The 17,500-nt window shown below is 33.9% G+C and overlaps 4 non-coding genes across 4 annotated transcripts in view; all 4 read right to left on the minus strand.

The window, feature by feature from the left end:
• Positions 1-1,692: 1,692 nt before the first annotated feature.
• On the minus strand, positions 1,693-5,662 carry LOC127012403 (large subunit ribosomal RNA). Its single transcript, XR_007765897.1, has one exon. It is a non-coding gene; the product is annotated as a large subunit ribosomal RNA (ribosomal RNA).
• A 402-nt stretch (positions 5,663-6,064) lies between these two features.
• LOC127012397 (5.8S ribosomal RNA) lies at positions 6,065-6,243 on the minus strand. The gene has a single exon (XR_007765891.1). It is a non-coding gene; the product is annotated as a 5.8S ribosomal RNA (ribosomal RNA).
• Positions 6,244-7,711: 1,468 nt separating this feature from the next.
• Positions 7,712-9,706, minus strand: LOC127012408 (small subunit ribosomal RNA). Its single transcript, XR_007765902.1, has one exon. It is a non-coding gene; the product is annotated as a small subunit ribosomal RNA (ribosomal RNA).
• A 3,925-nt stretch (positions 9,707-13,631) lies between these two features.
• Positions 13,632-17,500, minus strand: part of LOC127012404 (large subunit ribosomal RNA) — a 3,971-nt gene continuing 102 nt past the window's right edge. The window contains exon 1 of the ribosomal RNA XR_007765898.1: positions 13,632-17,500. This exon is cut by the window's right edge and continues 102 nt beyond it. This is a non-coding gene — a ribosomal RNA (large subunit ribosomal RNA).

A 17,500-nucleotide genomic window follows, 5' to 3' on the forward strand; every position in this document is an offset into this window, starting at 1 on the left:
GCCTTCTTTATGCCATATCTATACAATTTATGCACTTTTATATGTATATTGCTAATATTATACATTATTATGCCTTATAGGTATTATACCTATAAGCCATATACATACGATTTCATTTTTTTATTTATATATGGTTTTGTATTTATAAACCATATACCGTATTTACTTTTATAAGGATATGATTGGCGTTTTATATAGTATTGACAAAATTATAAGTTTGACAAACACTTTTTTAAGTCTTTTAGTTAAAATTGTCATTTTTAATTGACTATCTAAACACTAGATATATTTGCACATGGAGCAAAGAGTATAAAAATTGGTCGCGTCACTAATAATATCGCGATACATTTTTACTACCATCAAAATACCACATACGTTTATATGTCCTCTTTATTTAATTTGGTTTCTAAACCTCAGGAATAGTTTTAATTATATGTGCGCTCTAAGTTGAATGAATTTCTTGAATCTCTTTACTTGAATTTCTAAGACTTAAAAATATTTATAAATAGATGTCCTATTGCATAATATTTTTTTATCGCTTCACTTATAAAATAACGATCCTGCCTTTCTACCTTTGAATAAACATTCATATAAACATGGAGAAAAAAAACGTTCGCGTCACTAACAGTATGTGACGATAAAATTTTGCTAACATTAAAAGGAACATATTTTTATATGTCAACTCTTAGTTGAATTGGTCTATTGCTTAAGATTCTAGACCTTAGGAATATTTTTATATTATATGTTTGCCAATCTTCGCGTCACTAAAAAGATGACGATTCATATTGTTATTATTAGATGGTCGAGTTGTACTTATATTGATATGTTAATCAAATTGGTCTCTTACTTGAAAATCTAGACCTTAGGAATATTTTTATATTATATGTTTGCCAATCTTCGCGTCACTAATAAGATGACGATTCATATTATTATTAGATGGTCGAGTTGTACTTATATTGATATGTTAATCAAATTGGTCTCTTACTTGAAAATCTAGACCTTAGGAATATTTTTATATTATATGTTTGCCAATCTTCGCGTCACTAATAAGATGACGATTCATATTATTATTAGATGGTCGAGTTGTACTTATATTGATATGTTAATCAAATTGGTCTCTTACTTGAAAATCTAGACCTTAGGAATATTTTTATATTATATGTTTGCCAATCTTCGCGTCACTAATAAGATGACGATTCATATTGTTATTATTAGATGGTCGAGTTGTACTTATATTGATATGTTAATCAAATTGGTCTCTTACTTGAAAATCTAGACCTTAGGAATATTTTTATATTATATGTTTGCCAATCTTCGCGTCACTAATAAGATGACGATTCATATTGTTATTATTAGATGGTCGAGTTGTACTTATATTGATATGTTAATCAAATTGGTCTCTTACTTGAAAATCTAGACCTTAGGAATATTTTTATATTATATGTTTGCCAATCTTCGCGTCACTAATAAGATGACGATTCATATTGTTATTATTAGATGGTCGAGTTGTACTTATATTGATATGTTAATCAAATTGGTCTCTTACTTGAAAATCTAGACCTTAGGAATGTAATATATAAAGGATTAAAAATTCGCCACAAAGCCAAGCAAACAATCAATGCATACAATAGATTGTTGGTTGAACTTTATATAAGAAGTTCAACACAACAAATAAATTATGCAATTTTATTATCGAATCATCAAGCAAAGGATAAGCTTCAGTGGATCGCAGTATGGCAGCTGCTCAACCACTTACAACACCTTGCCTGTTACAAAAGTCGTTTACAATTGATTCTAGGCTTTGTCATTGTATTAAATAATGCTTTTATATGTAACTAGCGCGGCATCAGGTGATCAAAGATCCTCCCAATTTACTATGTTACAAATTACATTGGCATCACATCCATTGTCGTTTAAAAAGTAAATTATAAACTTTAAATGGTTTAGAAGCCATACAATGCAAATTGCCCCTTATTTATCATTGCAGTCCAGCACGGATACGACCTTAGAGGCGTTCAGGCATAATCCAACGGACGTAGCGTCATACCACTGTTCGCTCGAACAAGTATTGTGCCATTGGTCCGTACCTGCGGTTCCTCTCGTACTACGCAGGAATGCTGTCGCAACAACGTTTTGTCATTAGTAGGGTAAAACTAACCTGTCTCACGACGGTCTAAACCCAGCTCACGTTCCCTTGCATGGGTGAACAATCCAACGCTTGGTGAATTTTGCTTCACAATGATAGGAAGAGCCGACATCGAAGGATCAAAAAGCGACGTCGCTATGAACGCTTGGCCGCCACAAGCCAGTTATCCCTATGGTAACTTTTCTGACACCTCTTGTTAAAAACTCTTTAAACCAAAAGGATCGATAGGCCGAGCTTTTGCTGTCCCTGTGTGTACTGAACACCGAGATCAAGTCAGCATTTGCCCTTTTGCTCTATGTGTGGTTTCTGTCCGCACTGAGCTGGCCTTGGGACACCTCCGTTATTATTTGAGAGATGTACCGCCCCAGTCAAACTCCCTACCTGGCAATGTCCTTGAATTGGATCATACCTGAGTAATTGGAGTTATACCAAATTTTCAAATCAAAAATACATAAATGCACCGTTTTATTAAAGAATTTGTTTGCGATTATATAACAAACTCGTGATACTTTGATCAAGAAGCTTGCATCAAAACCAATACCATAAGATATAATAAATATATCCGTATAATGGCTAGGAAATGATACACGTTCCATTTAATCAAGTAAGTAAGGAAACAATAAGAGTAGTGGTATTTCATTGGCGATACCAAACCGAGGTCTAATATCTCCCACTTATTCTACACCTCTTATGTCTCCTTACACTGCCAGATTAGAGTCAAGCTCAAAAGGGTCTTCTTTCCCCGCTAATTATTCCAAGCCCGTTCCCTTGGCTGTGGTTTCGCTAGATAGTAGATAGGGACAGTAGGAATCTCGTTAATCCATTCATGCGCGTCACTAATTAGATGACGAGGCATTTGGCTACCTTAAGAGAGTCATAGTTACTCCCGCCGTTGACCCGCGCTTACTTGAATTTCTTCACTTTGACATTCAGAGCACTGGGCAGAAATCACATTGTGTCAACACCCGCTAGGGCCATCACAATGCTTTGTTTTAATTAGACAGTCGGATTCCCCAAGTCCGTGCCAGTTCTGAATTGATTGTTAATTGATAATCGTTATAATTAATAAGAACTAATTGGTTTAACCCAATTAGTATTCTTAAAAATTTTAGCAAGAAAGTTCCACAATTGGCTACGTAACTAAACTATCCGGGGAACAAGTAACTAACATAAATGCTAGAAACTCTATTTACCCAGAACGAGCACATAAACCATGTTATTGTTTCCCAATCAAGCCCGACTATCTCAATCTTCAGAGCCAATCCTTATCCCGAAGTTACGGATCTAATTTGCCGACTTCCCTTACCTACATTATTCTATCGACTAGAGACTCTTCACCTTGGAGACCAGCTGCGGATATTGGTACGGCCTGTTGAGAAGTTTGCGTGTCCCCACCATAAATTTTCAAGGTCCGAGGAGAAAATATCGACACAACAGTATATGTCATGCTCTTCTAGCCCATCTACCATATCTCTCTGCGAAAGACTTCCATGGTAGTACGGCTATAAAACAGAAAAGAAAACTCTTCCGATATCTCTCGACGGCTTCTTTATGGTCGTTCCTGTTGCCAGGATGAGCACGAGGCCCATATTTAATAACAAACGGATACTCAACAGGTTACGGAATTGGAACCGTATTCCCTTTCGTTCAAAATTATTCAAGTATATTAATTTAGCTAGATTTTATATAATATATATATTTGTTTGGCATTTGTATTTTACTTGAAAATTTTCGGCTTTCGCCTTGAACTTAGGACCGACTAACTCGTGATCAACCACTGTTCACACGAAACCCTTCTCCACTTCAGTCCTCCAAGGTCTCATTCGATTATTTGCTACTACCACCAAGATCTGTACCAATGGCAGCTCCATGCAGGCTTACGCCAAACACTTCTACGCATACCATTGTACCTTCCTACTCACTAAAGTTTCAAAATTTATATTACAAGTAATATAAATCATCTACTTTAGCGGTAATGTATAGGTATACAACTTAAGCGCCATCCATTTTAAGGGCTAGTTGCTTCGGCAGGTGAGTTGTTACACACTCCTTAGCGGATTTCGACTTCCATGATCACCGTCCTGCTGTTTTAAGCAACCAACGCCTTTCATGGTATCTGCATGAGTTGTTAATTTGGGCACCGTAACATTACGTTTGGTTCATCCCACAGCGCCAGTTCTGCTTACCAAAAGTGGCCCACTGGGCACATTATATCATAACCTTGAACTTCATATCAAGAAAGTTAAGGTTCTTACCCATTTAAAGTTTGAGAATAGGTTAAGATCGTTTCGACCCTAAGGCCTCTAATCATTCGCTTTACCAGATAAGATTATTTTATATAATATTAAAATGCACCAGCTATCCTGAGGGAAACTTCGGAAGGAACCAGCTACTAGATGGTTCGATTGGTCTTTCGCCCCTATACTCAATTCTGACAATCGATTTGCACGTCAGAACTGTTTCGGTCTTCCATCAGGGTTTCCCCTGACTTCAACCTGATCAAGTATAGTTCACCATCTTTCGGGTCACAGCATATATGCTCAAGGTACGTTCCAGTTAGAGGCATAAATAATATAAATATCATTATACATAACTATATAGAACGCCCCGGGATTGTGTTAATTAGCTATAAATAGTTAAAAAACTAATCCCATTATTAGTCAAGTTAATTACGCTATTAGGTTTATATCCCAATAACTTGCACATATGTTAGACTCCTTGGTCCGTGTTTCAAGACGGGTCCCGAAGGTATCCTGAATCTTTCGCATTGTTAATCCTACAAGTGCATATAATAAACACAAAAATCAATGATAATTATGCCATTATATAATTCCGAAAAATTAACGCACTGTATTCATATAAATCTATCAGCACTTTATCAAATTAATAACATTTATTCTGTGTTAAAATGCAAGCAAATTAATTTGAATAAACTATAAGTTATATTTTATGATAAATTTGGTATGCTAATAGATTACAATGTCCTTATATGGAAAAAATGCACACTATTATCATAATATTGTTTAAATATTACAATTCTAATGATGAATTTTCCATAACGGATATTCAGGTTCATCGGGCTTAACCTCTAAGCAGTTTCACGTACTGTTTAACTCTCTATTCAGAGTTCTTTTCAACTTTCCCTCACGGTACTTGTTTACTATCGGTCTCATGGTTATATTTAGTTTTAGATGGAGTTTACCACCCACTTAGTGCTGCACTATCAAGCAACACGACTCTTTGGAAACATCATCTAGTAATCATTAACGTTATACGGGCCTGGCACCCTCTATGGGTAAATGGCCTCATTTAAGAAGGACTTAAATCGTTAATTTCTCATACTAGAATATTGACGCTCCATACACTGCATCTCACATTTGCCATATAGACAAAGTGACTTAGTGCTGAACTGATTTCTTTTCGCTCGCCGCTACTAAGAAAATCCTTGTTAGTTTCTTTTCCTCCCCTAATTAATATGCTTAAATTCAGGGGGTAGTCCCATATGAGTTGAGGTTGTGTATAACTTTTATATGCAATTAATTCTTTATATATAATGATAAAACATTTTATTAAATTCGTTATATTAATAATATCTGTATATAAATGGCATTTGTTTGATTTAACGAATCAACGAAGAACAATAATATTGTCAACGGTTTTCTATTTTCTAATCATTAATAAGAGACAATTCTAGATAAATTTTTATGCTAGACATTTCTCAGTATCATTTGATTGAAAAAGAAAATATTTCTCTTCGTTTTTCACATTCAAATTATTTACTAATGTGAGATAATGTTTTTCATATATTTTTTAATATTATGAATAAAATAATTAAATTATTATTATCCAATAATATACCATATGCTTATAAAATTTCATTATAAAATTTGTATAAGCAACTTAATTAGCATAGTCTTACAACCCTCAACCATATGTAGTCCAAGCAGCACTATAAAATTAATTAAAGTACATAACAGCATGGACTGCGATATGCGTTCAAAATGTCGATGTTCATGTGTCCTGCAGTTCACACGATGACGCACAGTTTGCTGCGTTCTTCATCGACCCATGAGCCGAGTGATCCACCGCTTAGAGTTTTATAAATTGGTTTCTTAATTTTGTCAAATATGTTTTTATTGAAAGAAATTAAAAATACACCATTTTACTGGCATATATCAATTCCTTCAATAAATTTATTTTTATACCTAAAACGAATGCTGCGAAATGTCTTAGTTTTATATAACCAATATATATCAAAGTATTTCTTTTTAAATTGCATTTATTGTAAATAAATATATATATATATATATTAATACTTTTTTAGCGATATAAATTGAAATTTATATAAAACATTAACCTGTATAAAACCAGGTACAACATTGTACATTTTAGGTTGTTGCATTATCCAATGTATGCGCATAACTGAGATGAACAATACATATCGCAACGCGTGTATATTATGGTCCATATACACACAGTATTTTAATTGTGTTTATATACAATAATAATTTAATATTATTATTTTAATAATTCGATTTGCTTGTTCGAATTTTTATTTGTTTGTTTTGGCTGCTTATTATTTCTCTCATATGTATTAAATACAATATATAATTTTAATATTTGCATTATTTCGATTTGCTTGTTCGAAATTTCATTTGATCTATATTAGATCATATACATTTTGGCAATTCATATTTTATTTGTATTACTATAATGTATTTATTATAATATAAACAAATATTTTATTAACGGTAAGGATATACAATAATAATTTAATATTATTATTTTAATAATTCGATTTGCTTGTTCGAATTTTTATTTGTTTGCTTTGGCTGCTTATTATTTCTCTCATATGTATTAAATACAATATATAATTTTAATATTTGCATTATTTCGATTTGCTTGTTCGAAATTTTATTTGATCTATATTAGATCTCATATACATTTTGGCAATTCATATTTTATTTGTATTATTATAATGTATTTATTATAATATAAACAAATATTTTATTAACGGTAAGGATATACAATAATAATTTAATATTATTATTTTAATAATTCGATTTGCTTGTTCGAATTTTTATTTGTTTGCTTTGGCTGCTTATTATTTCTCTCATATGTATTAAATACAATATATAATTTTAATATTTGCATTATTTCGATTTGCTTGTTCGAAATTTTATTTGATCTATATTAGATCTCATATACATTTTGGCAATTCATATTTTATTTGTATTATTATAATGTATTTATTATAATATAAACAAATATTTTATTAACGGTAAGGATATACAATAATAATTTAATATTATTATTTTAATAATTCGATTTGCTTGTTCGAATTTTTATTTGTTTGCTTTGGCTGCTTATTAATTTCTCTCATATGTATTAAATACAATATATAATTTTAATATTTGCATTATTTCGATTTGCTTGTTCGAAATTTCATTTGATCTATAATAGATCTCATATACATTTTGGCAATTCATATTTTATTTGTAATACTATAATGTATTTATTATAATATAAACAAATATTTTATTAACGGTAAGGATATTAAAACATTAATGATCCTTCCGCAGGTTCACCTACGGAAACCTTGTTACGACTTTTACTTCCTCTAAATAATCAAGTTCGGTCAACTTTTGCGAAACAACCGTAACACGCAAGGCGTCACAGTGATCACGTCCGGAGACCTCACTAAATAATTCAATCGGTAGTAGCGACGGGCGGTGTGTACAAAGGGCAGGGACGTAATCAATGCGAGTTAATGACTCACACTTACTGGGAATTCCAAGTTCATGTGAACAGTTTCAGTTCACAATCCCAAGCATGAAAGTGGTTCAGCGGTTTACCCGGACCTCTCGGTCTAGGAAATACACGTTGATACTTTCATTGTAGCGCGCGTGCAGCCCAGGACATCTAAGGGCATCACAGACCTGTTATTGCTCAATCTCATTATTGCTAGACGCAATTTGTCCATTTAAGAAGCTAGTGTCCTTATAATGGGACAAACCAACAGGTACGGCTCCACTTATATAAACACATTCAAACACAATAAACATTTTACTGCCACCATGAATGAAGGCTATATAAGCTTCAACACCATAATCCTGAAGATATCTATTTAATATATTTGAGTCTCGTTCGTTATCGGAATTAACCAGACAAATCACTCCACGAACTAAGAACGGCCATGCACCACCACCCATAGATTCGAGAAAGAGCTATCAATCTGTCTTACACACTTATGTTCGGACCTGGTAAGTTTTCCCGTGTTGAGTCAAATTAAGCCGCAGGCTCCACTCCTGGTGGTGCCCTTCCGTCAATTCCTTTAAGTTTCAGCTTTGCAACCATACTTCCCCCGGAGCCCAAAAGCTTTGGTTTCCCGGGAAGCGACTGAGAGAGCCATAAAAGTAGCTACACCCAATTGCTAGCTGGCATCGTTTATGGTTAGAACTAGGGCGGTATCTGATCGCCTTCGAACCTCTAACTTTCGTTCTTGATTAATGAAAACATCTTTGGCAAATGCTTTCGCTTAAGTTAGTCTTACGACGGTCCAAGAATTTCACCTCTCGCGTCGTAATACTAATGCCCCCAAACTGCTTCTATTAATCATTACCTCTTGATCTGAAAACCAATGAAAGCAGAACAGAGGTCTTATTTCATTATCCCATGCACAGAATATTCAGGCATTTGAAGCCTGCTTTAAGCACTCTAATTTGTTCAAAGTAATTGTACCGGCCCACAATAACACTCGTTTAAGAGCACTAATGCAGGTTTTTAAATAGGAGGAACATATGAAAAAATACAAGTATCTAAGCACATGTAAGAACTCCACCGGTAATACGCTTACATACATAAAGGTATAGTACTAACCACAATTGTAAGTTGTACTACCCGTATGAAGCACAAGTTCAACTACGAACGTTTTAACCGCAACAACTTTAATATACGCTATTGGAGCTGGAATTACCGCGGCTGCTGGCACCAGACTTGCCCTCCAATTGGTCCTTGTTAAAGGATTTAAAGTGTACTCATTCCAATTACAGGGCCTCGGATATGAGTCCTGTATTGTTATTTTTCGTCACTACCTCCCCGAGCTGGGAGTGGGTAATTTACGCGCCTGCTGCCTTCCTTAGATGTGGTAGCCGTTTCTCAGGCTCCCTCTCCGGAATCGAACCCTGATTCCCCGTTACCCGTTGCAACCATGGTAGTCCTAGATACTACCATCAAAAGTTGATAGGGCAGACATTTGAAAGATCTGTCGTCGGTACAAGACCATACGATCTGCATGTTATCTAGAGTTCAACCAATATAACGATCTTGCGATCGCTTGGTTTTAGCCTAATAAAAGCACATGTTCCATAAGGTTCATGTTTTAATTGCATGTATTAGCTCTAGAATTACCACAGTTATCCAAGTAACTGTTAACGATCTAAGGAACCATAACTGATATAATGAGCCTTTTGCGGTTTCACTTTTAATTCGTGTGTACTTAGACATGCATGGCTTAATCTTTGAGACAAGCATATAACTACTGGCAGGATCAACCAGAATAATGTTTTTATTCATATTTCATTCATATTTTTTGAATAGAAATTAGCAATATATATGTTGTTATAGATTTTATTTCTATCGAATACGGCCATTTTTATATAGCATTCGTATACGTTTGTTTTCCAATTTATACTTGTTTCGCCACTAATAATAACAAGTTTTTATTGATGTCAAAAAGAATCATATTCTTTATAAACACAATATTTATTTTTCATATATTTTCTTTATATATGCACATTTCATTCTAAAATATCATTTTTGTTCGACATACATAATATATTGTATCCACACATGTACAATTTTTGTTTAACCAATATAAGATATTGAGTTAATCATTTGTATTTTGACGATAAATTTAAAATTTATCTATATATATCCATATAAGTCTCTGGTAATATATAAAATAGAACCGAGTGTATATATATAATTATTACTACTATATTTATTTCTTAAATAATATATACTTATATATTATTTATATATATACTCTTTATTATATATTATATAATTTCTTAAATAACTCTCTTAATAGCTATTTTTTATTATCAACAATATAAGTTGATATTAATATTGAAAATGTATTCATAATTACATTTTTATATTTCTTTGGTAGACTTTTATGTACTATTATTATTTAATAATACACATATAATATAAATCATGTTAGCCTACCTCCTAAAATTAACGATAAAATTCGGAAACAATTTGTTATTCTATGTACAATAGAAACTTGGCCTTTGTTTCAACGTTATTATCTTTGGGCTTAAAATATTAACCGCGGAGCCAAGTCTCGTATTCAAATAAATGAATAAAGAAACAAATTTGACGGATAATATCTTCTCTACTGACATATGTCAATAGCAGACGGCCGGCCCATTGACCATCCTATAGTAGTTTTTGGACACGCTGTCTCCCATTCGGGTATATTCAATTTACTTTGCCACTCACCCATATAGTGTTCTCTTATATAATAAGACAACGCACTTTTATATTCATTATATGGATATATTGCCTTCCTCATATTTGCCACACCACCTATAGTAGTTTTTGGACACGCTGTCTCCCATTCGGGTATATTCAATTTACTTTGCCACTCACCCATATAGTGTTCTCTTATATAATAAGAAAACGCACTTTTATTTTCATTATATGGATATATTGCCTTCCTCATATTTGCCACACCACCTATAGTAGTTTTTGGACACGCTGTCTCCCATTCGGGTATATTCAATTTACTTTGCCACTCACCCATATAGTGTTCTCTTATATAATAAGAAAACGCACTTTTATTTTCATTATATGGATATATTGCCTTCCTCATATTTGCCACACCACCTATAGTAGTTTTTGGACACGCTGTCTCCCATTCGGGTATATTCAATTCTCTTTGCCACTCACCCTTATAGTATTCTCTTATTTAATAAGAATACTAAAATACTTCTCATATTATAGATGTAATCTATTAACTTCTCAATATCCATACGGTTTATGTATGGTATTGACAAAATCCTATGCATTTGCATAAGATTTATTTTGCCACAATTTATAGTACTAGTGCCGCCCTCACTAGGTATAAATATCTCATTTCGCTAGTAGTGTATGGGCAAATTCTACTAGCTATTCTCATAAATATGTCACTTATATGCCATATCTATACAATTCATGCACTTTTATATGTATATTTGCTATATTATACATTATTATGCCTTATAGGTATTATACCTATAAGCCACATCCATACGATTGCTTAATATAAATATATGTATAATTTTTTATACATATTTTTTTTTTATTTATGTATGGTTTTTTATTCATATCCATATACTGTATTCACTTTTATATGGATATGATTGGCGTTTTATATAGTATTGACAAAATCATAAGTTTGACCAATACGAGGAGAGGTCCGCCAACGACCACCTCCCTATAGGTGTTTTTGGACACGCTGTCTCCCATTCGACTGCTTACTATACTAGGGGCTGCCCGCTCCGTATGATATTCTCTCGTATAACAAGAGAATGCAAGAAATATTCGTATTTTATGAATATAATCCATTTATTTTTCAATATCCATACGTTTTACTTAGTTTTTTGTACGGTATTGACAAAATCCTATGCATTTGCATAAGATTTATTTTGCCACAATTTATAGTACTAGTGCCGCCCTCACTAGGTATAAATATCTCATTTCGCTAGTAGTGTATGGGCAAATTCTACTAGCTATTCTCATAAATGCCTTCTTTATGCCATATCTATACAATTTATGCACTTTTATATGTATATTTGCTAATATTATACATTATTATGCCTTATAGGTATTATACCTATAAGCCATATACATACGATTTCATTTTTTTATTTATATATGGTTTTGTATTTATAACCATATACCGTATTTACTTTTATAAGGATATGATTGGCGTTTTATATAGTATTGACAAAATTATAAGTTTGACAAACACTTTTTTAAGTCTTTTAGTTAAAATTGTCATTTTTAATTGACTATCTAAACACTAGATATATTTGCACATGGAGCAAAGAGTATAAAAATTGGTCGCGTCACTAATAATATCGCGATACATTTTTACTACCATCAAAATACCACATACGTTTATATGTCCTCTTTATTTAATTTGGTTTCTAAACCTCAGGAATAGTTTTAATTATATGTGCGCTCTAAGTTGAATGAATTTCTTGAATCTCTTTACTTGAATTTCTAAGACTTAAAAATATTTATAAATAGATGTCCTATTGCATAATATTTTTTTATCGCTTCACTTATAAAATAACGATCCTGCCTTTCTACCTTTGAATAAACATTCATATAAACATGGAGAAAAAAACGTTCGCGTCACTAACAGTATGTGACGATAAAATTTTGCTAACATTAAAAGGAACATATTTTTATATGTCAACTCTTAGTTGAATTGGTCTATTGCTTAAGATTCTAGACCTTAGGAATATTTTTATATTATATGTTTGCCAATCTTCGCGTCACTAAAAAGATGACGATTCATATTGTTATTATTAGATGGTCGAGTTGTACTTATATTGATATGTTAATCAAATTGGTCTCTTACTTGAAAATCTAGACCTTAGGAATATTTTTATATTATATGTTTGCCAATCTTCGCGTCACTAATAAGATGACGATTCATATTATTATTAGATGGTCGAGTTGTACTTATATTGATATGTTAATCAAATTGGTCTCTTACTTGAAAATCTAGACCTTAGGAATATTTTTATATTATATGTTTGCCAATCTTCGCGTCACTAATAAGATGACGATTCATATTATTATTAGATGGTCGAGTTGTACTTATATTGATATGTTAATCAAATTGGTCTCTTACTTGAAAATCTAGACCTTAGGAATATTTTTATATTATATGTTTGCCAATCTTCGCGTCACTAATAAGATGACGATTCATATTGTTATTATTAGATGGTCGAGTTGTACTTATATTGATATGTTAATCAAATTGGTCTCTTACTTGAAAATCTAGACCTTAGGAATATTTTTATATTATATGTTTGCCAATCTTCGCGTCACTAATAAGATGACGATTCATATTGTTATTATTAGATGGTCGAGTTGTACTTATATTGATATGTTAATCAAATTGGTCTCTTACTTGAAAATCTAGACCTTAGGAATATTTTTATATTATATGTTTGCCAATCTTCGCGTCACTAATAAGATGACGATTCATATTGTTATTATTAGATGGTCGAGTTGTACTTATATTGATATGTTAATCAAATTGGTCTCTTACTTGAAAATCTAGACCTTAGGAATGTAATATATAAAGGATTAAAAATTCGCCACAAAGCCAAGCAAACAATCAATGCATACAAATAGATTGTTGGTTGAACTTTATATAAGAAGTTCAACACAACAAATAAATTATGCAATTTTATTATCGAATCATCAAGCAAAGGATAAGCTTCAGTGGATCGCAGTATGGCAGCTGCTCAACCACTTACAACACCTTGCCTGTTACAAAAGTCGTTTACAATTGATTCTAGGCTTTGTCATTGTATTAAATAATGCTTTTATATGTAACTAGCGCGGCATCAGGTGATCAAAGATCCTCCCAATTTACTATGTTACAAATTACATTGGCATCACATCCATTGTCGTTTAAAAAGTAAATTATAAACTTTAAATGGTTTAGAAGCCATACAATGCAAATTGCCCCTTATTTATCATTGCAGTCCAGCACGGATACGACCTTAGAGGCGTTCAGGCATAATCCAACGGACGTAGCGTCATACCACTGTTCGCTCGAACAAGTATTGTGCCATTGGTCCGTACCTGCGGTTCCTCTCGTACTACGCAGGAATGCTGTCGCAACAACGTTTTGTCATTAGTAGGGTAAAACTAACCTGTCTCACGACGGTCTAAACCCAGCTCACGTTCCCTTGCATGGGTGAACAATCCAACGCTTGGTGAATTTTGCTTCACAATGATAGGAAGAGCCGACATCGAAGGATCAAAAAGCGACGTCGCTATGAACGCTTGGCCGCCACAAGCCAGTTATCCCTATGGTAACTTTTCTGACACCTCTTGTTAAAAACTCTTTAAACCAAAAGGATCGATAGGCCGAGCTTTTGCTGTCCCTGTGTGTACTGAACACCGAGATCAAGTCAGCATTTGCCCTTTTGCTCTATGTGTGGTTTCTGTCCGCACTGAGCTGGCCTTGGGACACCTCCGTTATTATTTGAGAGATGTACCGCCCCAGTCAAACTCCCTACCTGGCAATGTCCTTGAATTGGATCATACCTGAGTAATTGGAGTTATACCAAATTTTCAAATCAAAAATACATAAATGCACCGTTTTATTAAAGAATTTGTTTGCGATTATATAACAAACTCGTGATACTTTGATCAAGAAGCTTGCATCAAAACCCAATACCATAAGATATAATAAATATATCCGTATAATGGCTAGGAAATGATACACGTTCCATTTAATCAAGTAAGTAAGGAAACAATAAGAGTAGTGGTATTTCATTGGCGATACCAAACCGAGGTCTAATATCTCCCACTTATTCTACACCTCTTATGTCTCCTTACACTGCCAGATTAGAGTCAAGCTCAAAAGGGTCTTCTTTCCCCGCTAATTATTCCAAGCCCGTTCCCTTGGCTGTGGTTTCGCTAGATAGTAGATAGGGACAGTAGGAATCTCGTTAATCCATTCATGCGCGTCACTAATTAGATGACGAGGCATTTGGCTACCTTAAGAGAGTCATAGTTACTCCCGCCGTTGACCCGCGCTTACTTGAATTTCTTCACTTTGACATTCAGAGCACTGGGCAGAAATCACATTGTGTCAACACCCGCTAGGGCCATCACAATGCTTTGTTTTAATTAGACAGTCGGATTCCCCAAGTCCGTGCCAGTTCTGAATTGATTGTTAATTGATAATCGTTATAATTAATAAGAACTAATTGGTTTAACCCAATTAGTATTCTTAAAAATTTTAGCAAGAAAGTTCCACAATTGGCTACGTAACTAAACTATCCGGGGAACAAGTAACTAACATAAATGCTAGAAACTCTATTTACCCAGAACGAGCACATAAACCATGTTATTGTTTCCCAATCAAGCCCGACTATCTCAATCTTCAGAGCCAATCCTTATCCCGAAGTTACGGATCTAATTTGCCGACTTCCCTTACCTACATTATTCTATCGACTAGAGACTCTTCACCTTGGAGACCAGCTGCGGATATTGGTACGGCCTGTTGAGAAGTTTGCGTGTCCCCACCATAAATTTTCAAGGTCCGAGGAGAAAATATCGACACAACAGTATATGTCATGCTCTTCTAGCCCATCTACCATATCTCTCTGCGAAAGACTTCCATGGTAGTACGGCTATAAAACAGAAAAGAAAACTCTTCCGATATCTCTCGACGGCTTCTTTATGGTCGTTCCTGTTGCCAGGATGAGCACGAGGCCCATATTTAATAACAAACGGATACTCAACAGGTTACGGAATTGGAACCGTATTCCCTTTCGTTCAAAATTATTCAAGTATATTAATTTAGCTAGATTTTATATAATATATATATTTGTTTGGCATTTGTATTTTACTTGAAAATTTTCGGCTTTCGCCTTGAACTTAGGACCGACTAACTCGTGATCAACCACTGTTCACACGAAACCCTTCTCCACTTCAGTCCTCCAAGGTCTCATTCGATTATTTGCTACTACCACCAAGATCTGTACCAATGGCAGCTCCATGCAGGCTTACGCCAAACACTTCTACGCATACCATTGTACCTTCCTACTCACTAAAGTTTCAAAATTTATATTACAAGTAATATAAATCATCTACTTTAGCGGTAATGTATAGGTATACAACTTAAGCGCCATCCATTTTAAGGGCTAGTTGCTTCGGCAGGTGAGTTGTTACACACTCCTTAGCGGATTTCGACTTCCATGATCACCGTCCTGCTGTTTTAAGCAACCAACGCCTTTCATGGTATCTGCATGAGTTGTTAATTTGGGCACCGTAACATTACGTTTGGTTCATCCCACAGCGCCAGTTCTGCTTACCAAAAGTGGCCCACTGGGCACATTATATCATAACCTTGAACTTCATATCAAGAAAGTTAAGGTTCTTACCCATTTAAAGTTTGAGAATAGGTTAAGATCGTTTCGACCCTAAGGCCTCTAATCATTCGCTTTACCAGATAAGATTATTTTATATAATATTAAAATGCACCAGCTATCCTGAGGGAAACTTCGGAAGGAACCAGCTACTAGATGGTTCGATTGGTCTTTCGCCCCTATACTCAATTCTGACAATCGATTTGCACGTCAGAACTGTTTCGGTCTTCCATCAGGGTTTCCCCTGACTTCAACCTGATCAAGTATAGTTCACCATCTTTCGGGTCACAGCATATATGCTCAAGGTACGTTCCAGTTAGAGGCATAAATAATATAAATATCATTATACATAACTATATAGAACGCCCCGGGATTGTGTTAATTAGCTATAAATAGTTAAAAAACTAATCCCATTATTAGTCAAGTTAATTACGCTATTAGGTTTATATCCCAATAACTTGCACATATGTTAGACTCCTTGGTCCGTGTTTCAAGACGGGTCCCGAAGGTATCCTGAATCTTTCGCATTGTTAATCCTACAAGTGCATATAATAAACACAAAAATCAATGATAATTATGCCATTATATAATTCCGAAAAATTAACGCACTGTATTCATATAAATCTATCAGCACTTTATCAAATTAATAACATTTATTCTGTGTTAAAATGCAAGCAAATTAATTTGAATAAACTATAAGTTATATTTTATGATAAATTTGGTATGCTAATAGATTACAATGTCCTTATATGGAAAAAATGCACACTATTATCATAATATTGTTTAAATATTACAATTCTAATGATGAATTTTCCATAACGGATATTCAGGTTCATCGGGCTTAACCTCTAAGCAGTTTCACGTACTGTTTAACTCTCTATTCAGAGTTCTTTTCAACTTTCCCTCACGGTACTTGTTTACTATCGGTCTCATGGTTATATTTAGTTTTAGATGGAGTTTACCACCCACTTAGTGCTGCACTATCAAGCAACACGACTCTTTGGAAACATCATCTAGTAATCATTAACGTTATACGGGCCTGGCACCCTCTATGGGTAAATGGCCTCATTTAAGAAGGACTTAAATCGTTAATTTCTCATACTAGAATATTGACGCTCCATACACTGCATCTCACATTTGCCATATAGACGAAGTGACTTAGTGCTGAACTGAT

This window comes from Drosophila biarmipes, unplaced genomic scaffold, assembly GCF_025231255.1.
Source record: "Drosophila biarmipes strain raj3 unplaced genomic scaffold, RU_DBia_V1.1 ptg000067l, whole genome shotgun sequence".
Taxonomy (NCBI): Eukaryota; Metazoa; Arthropoda; class Insecta; order Diptera; family Drosophilidae; genus Drosophila; species Drosophila biarmipes.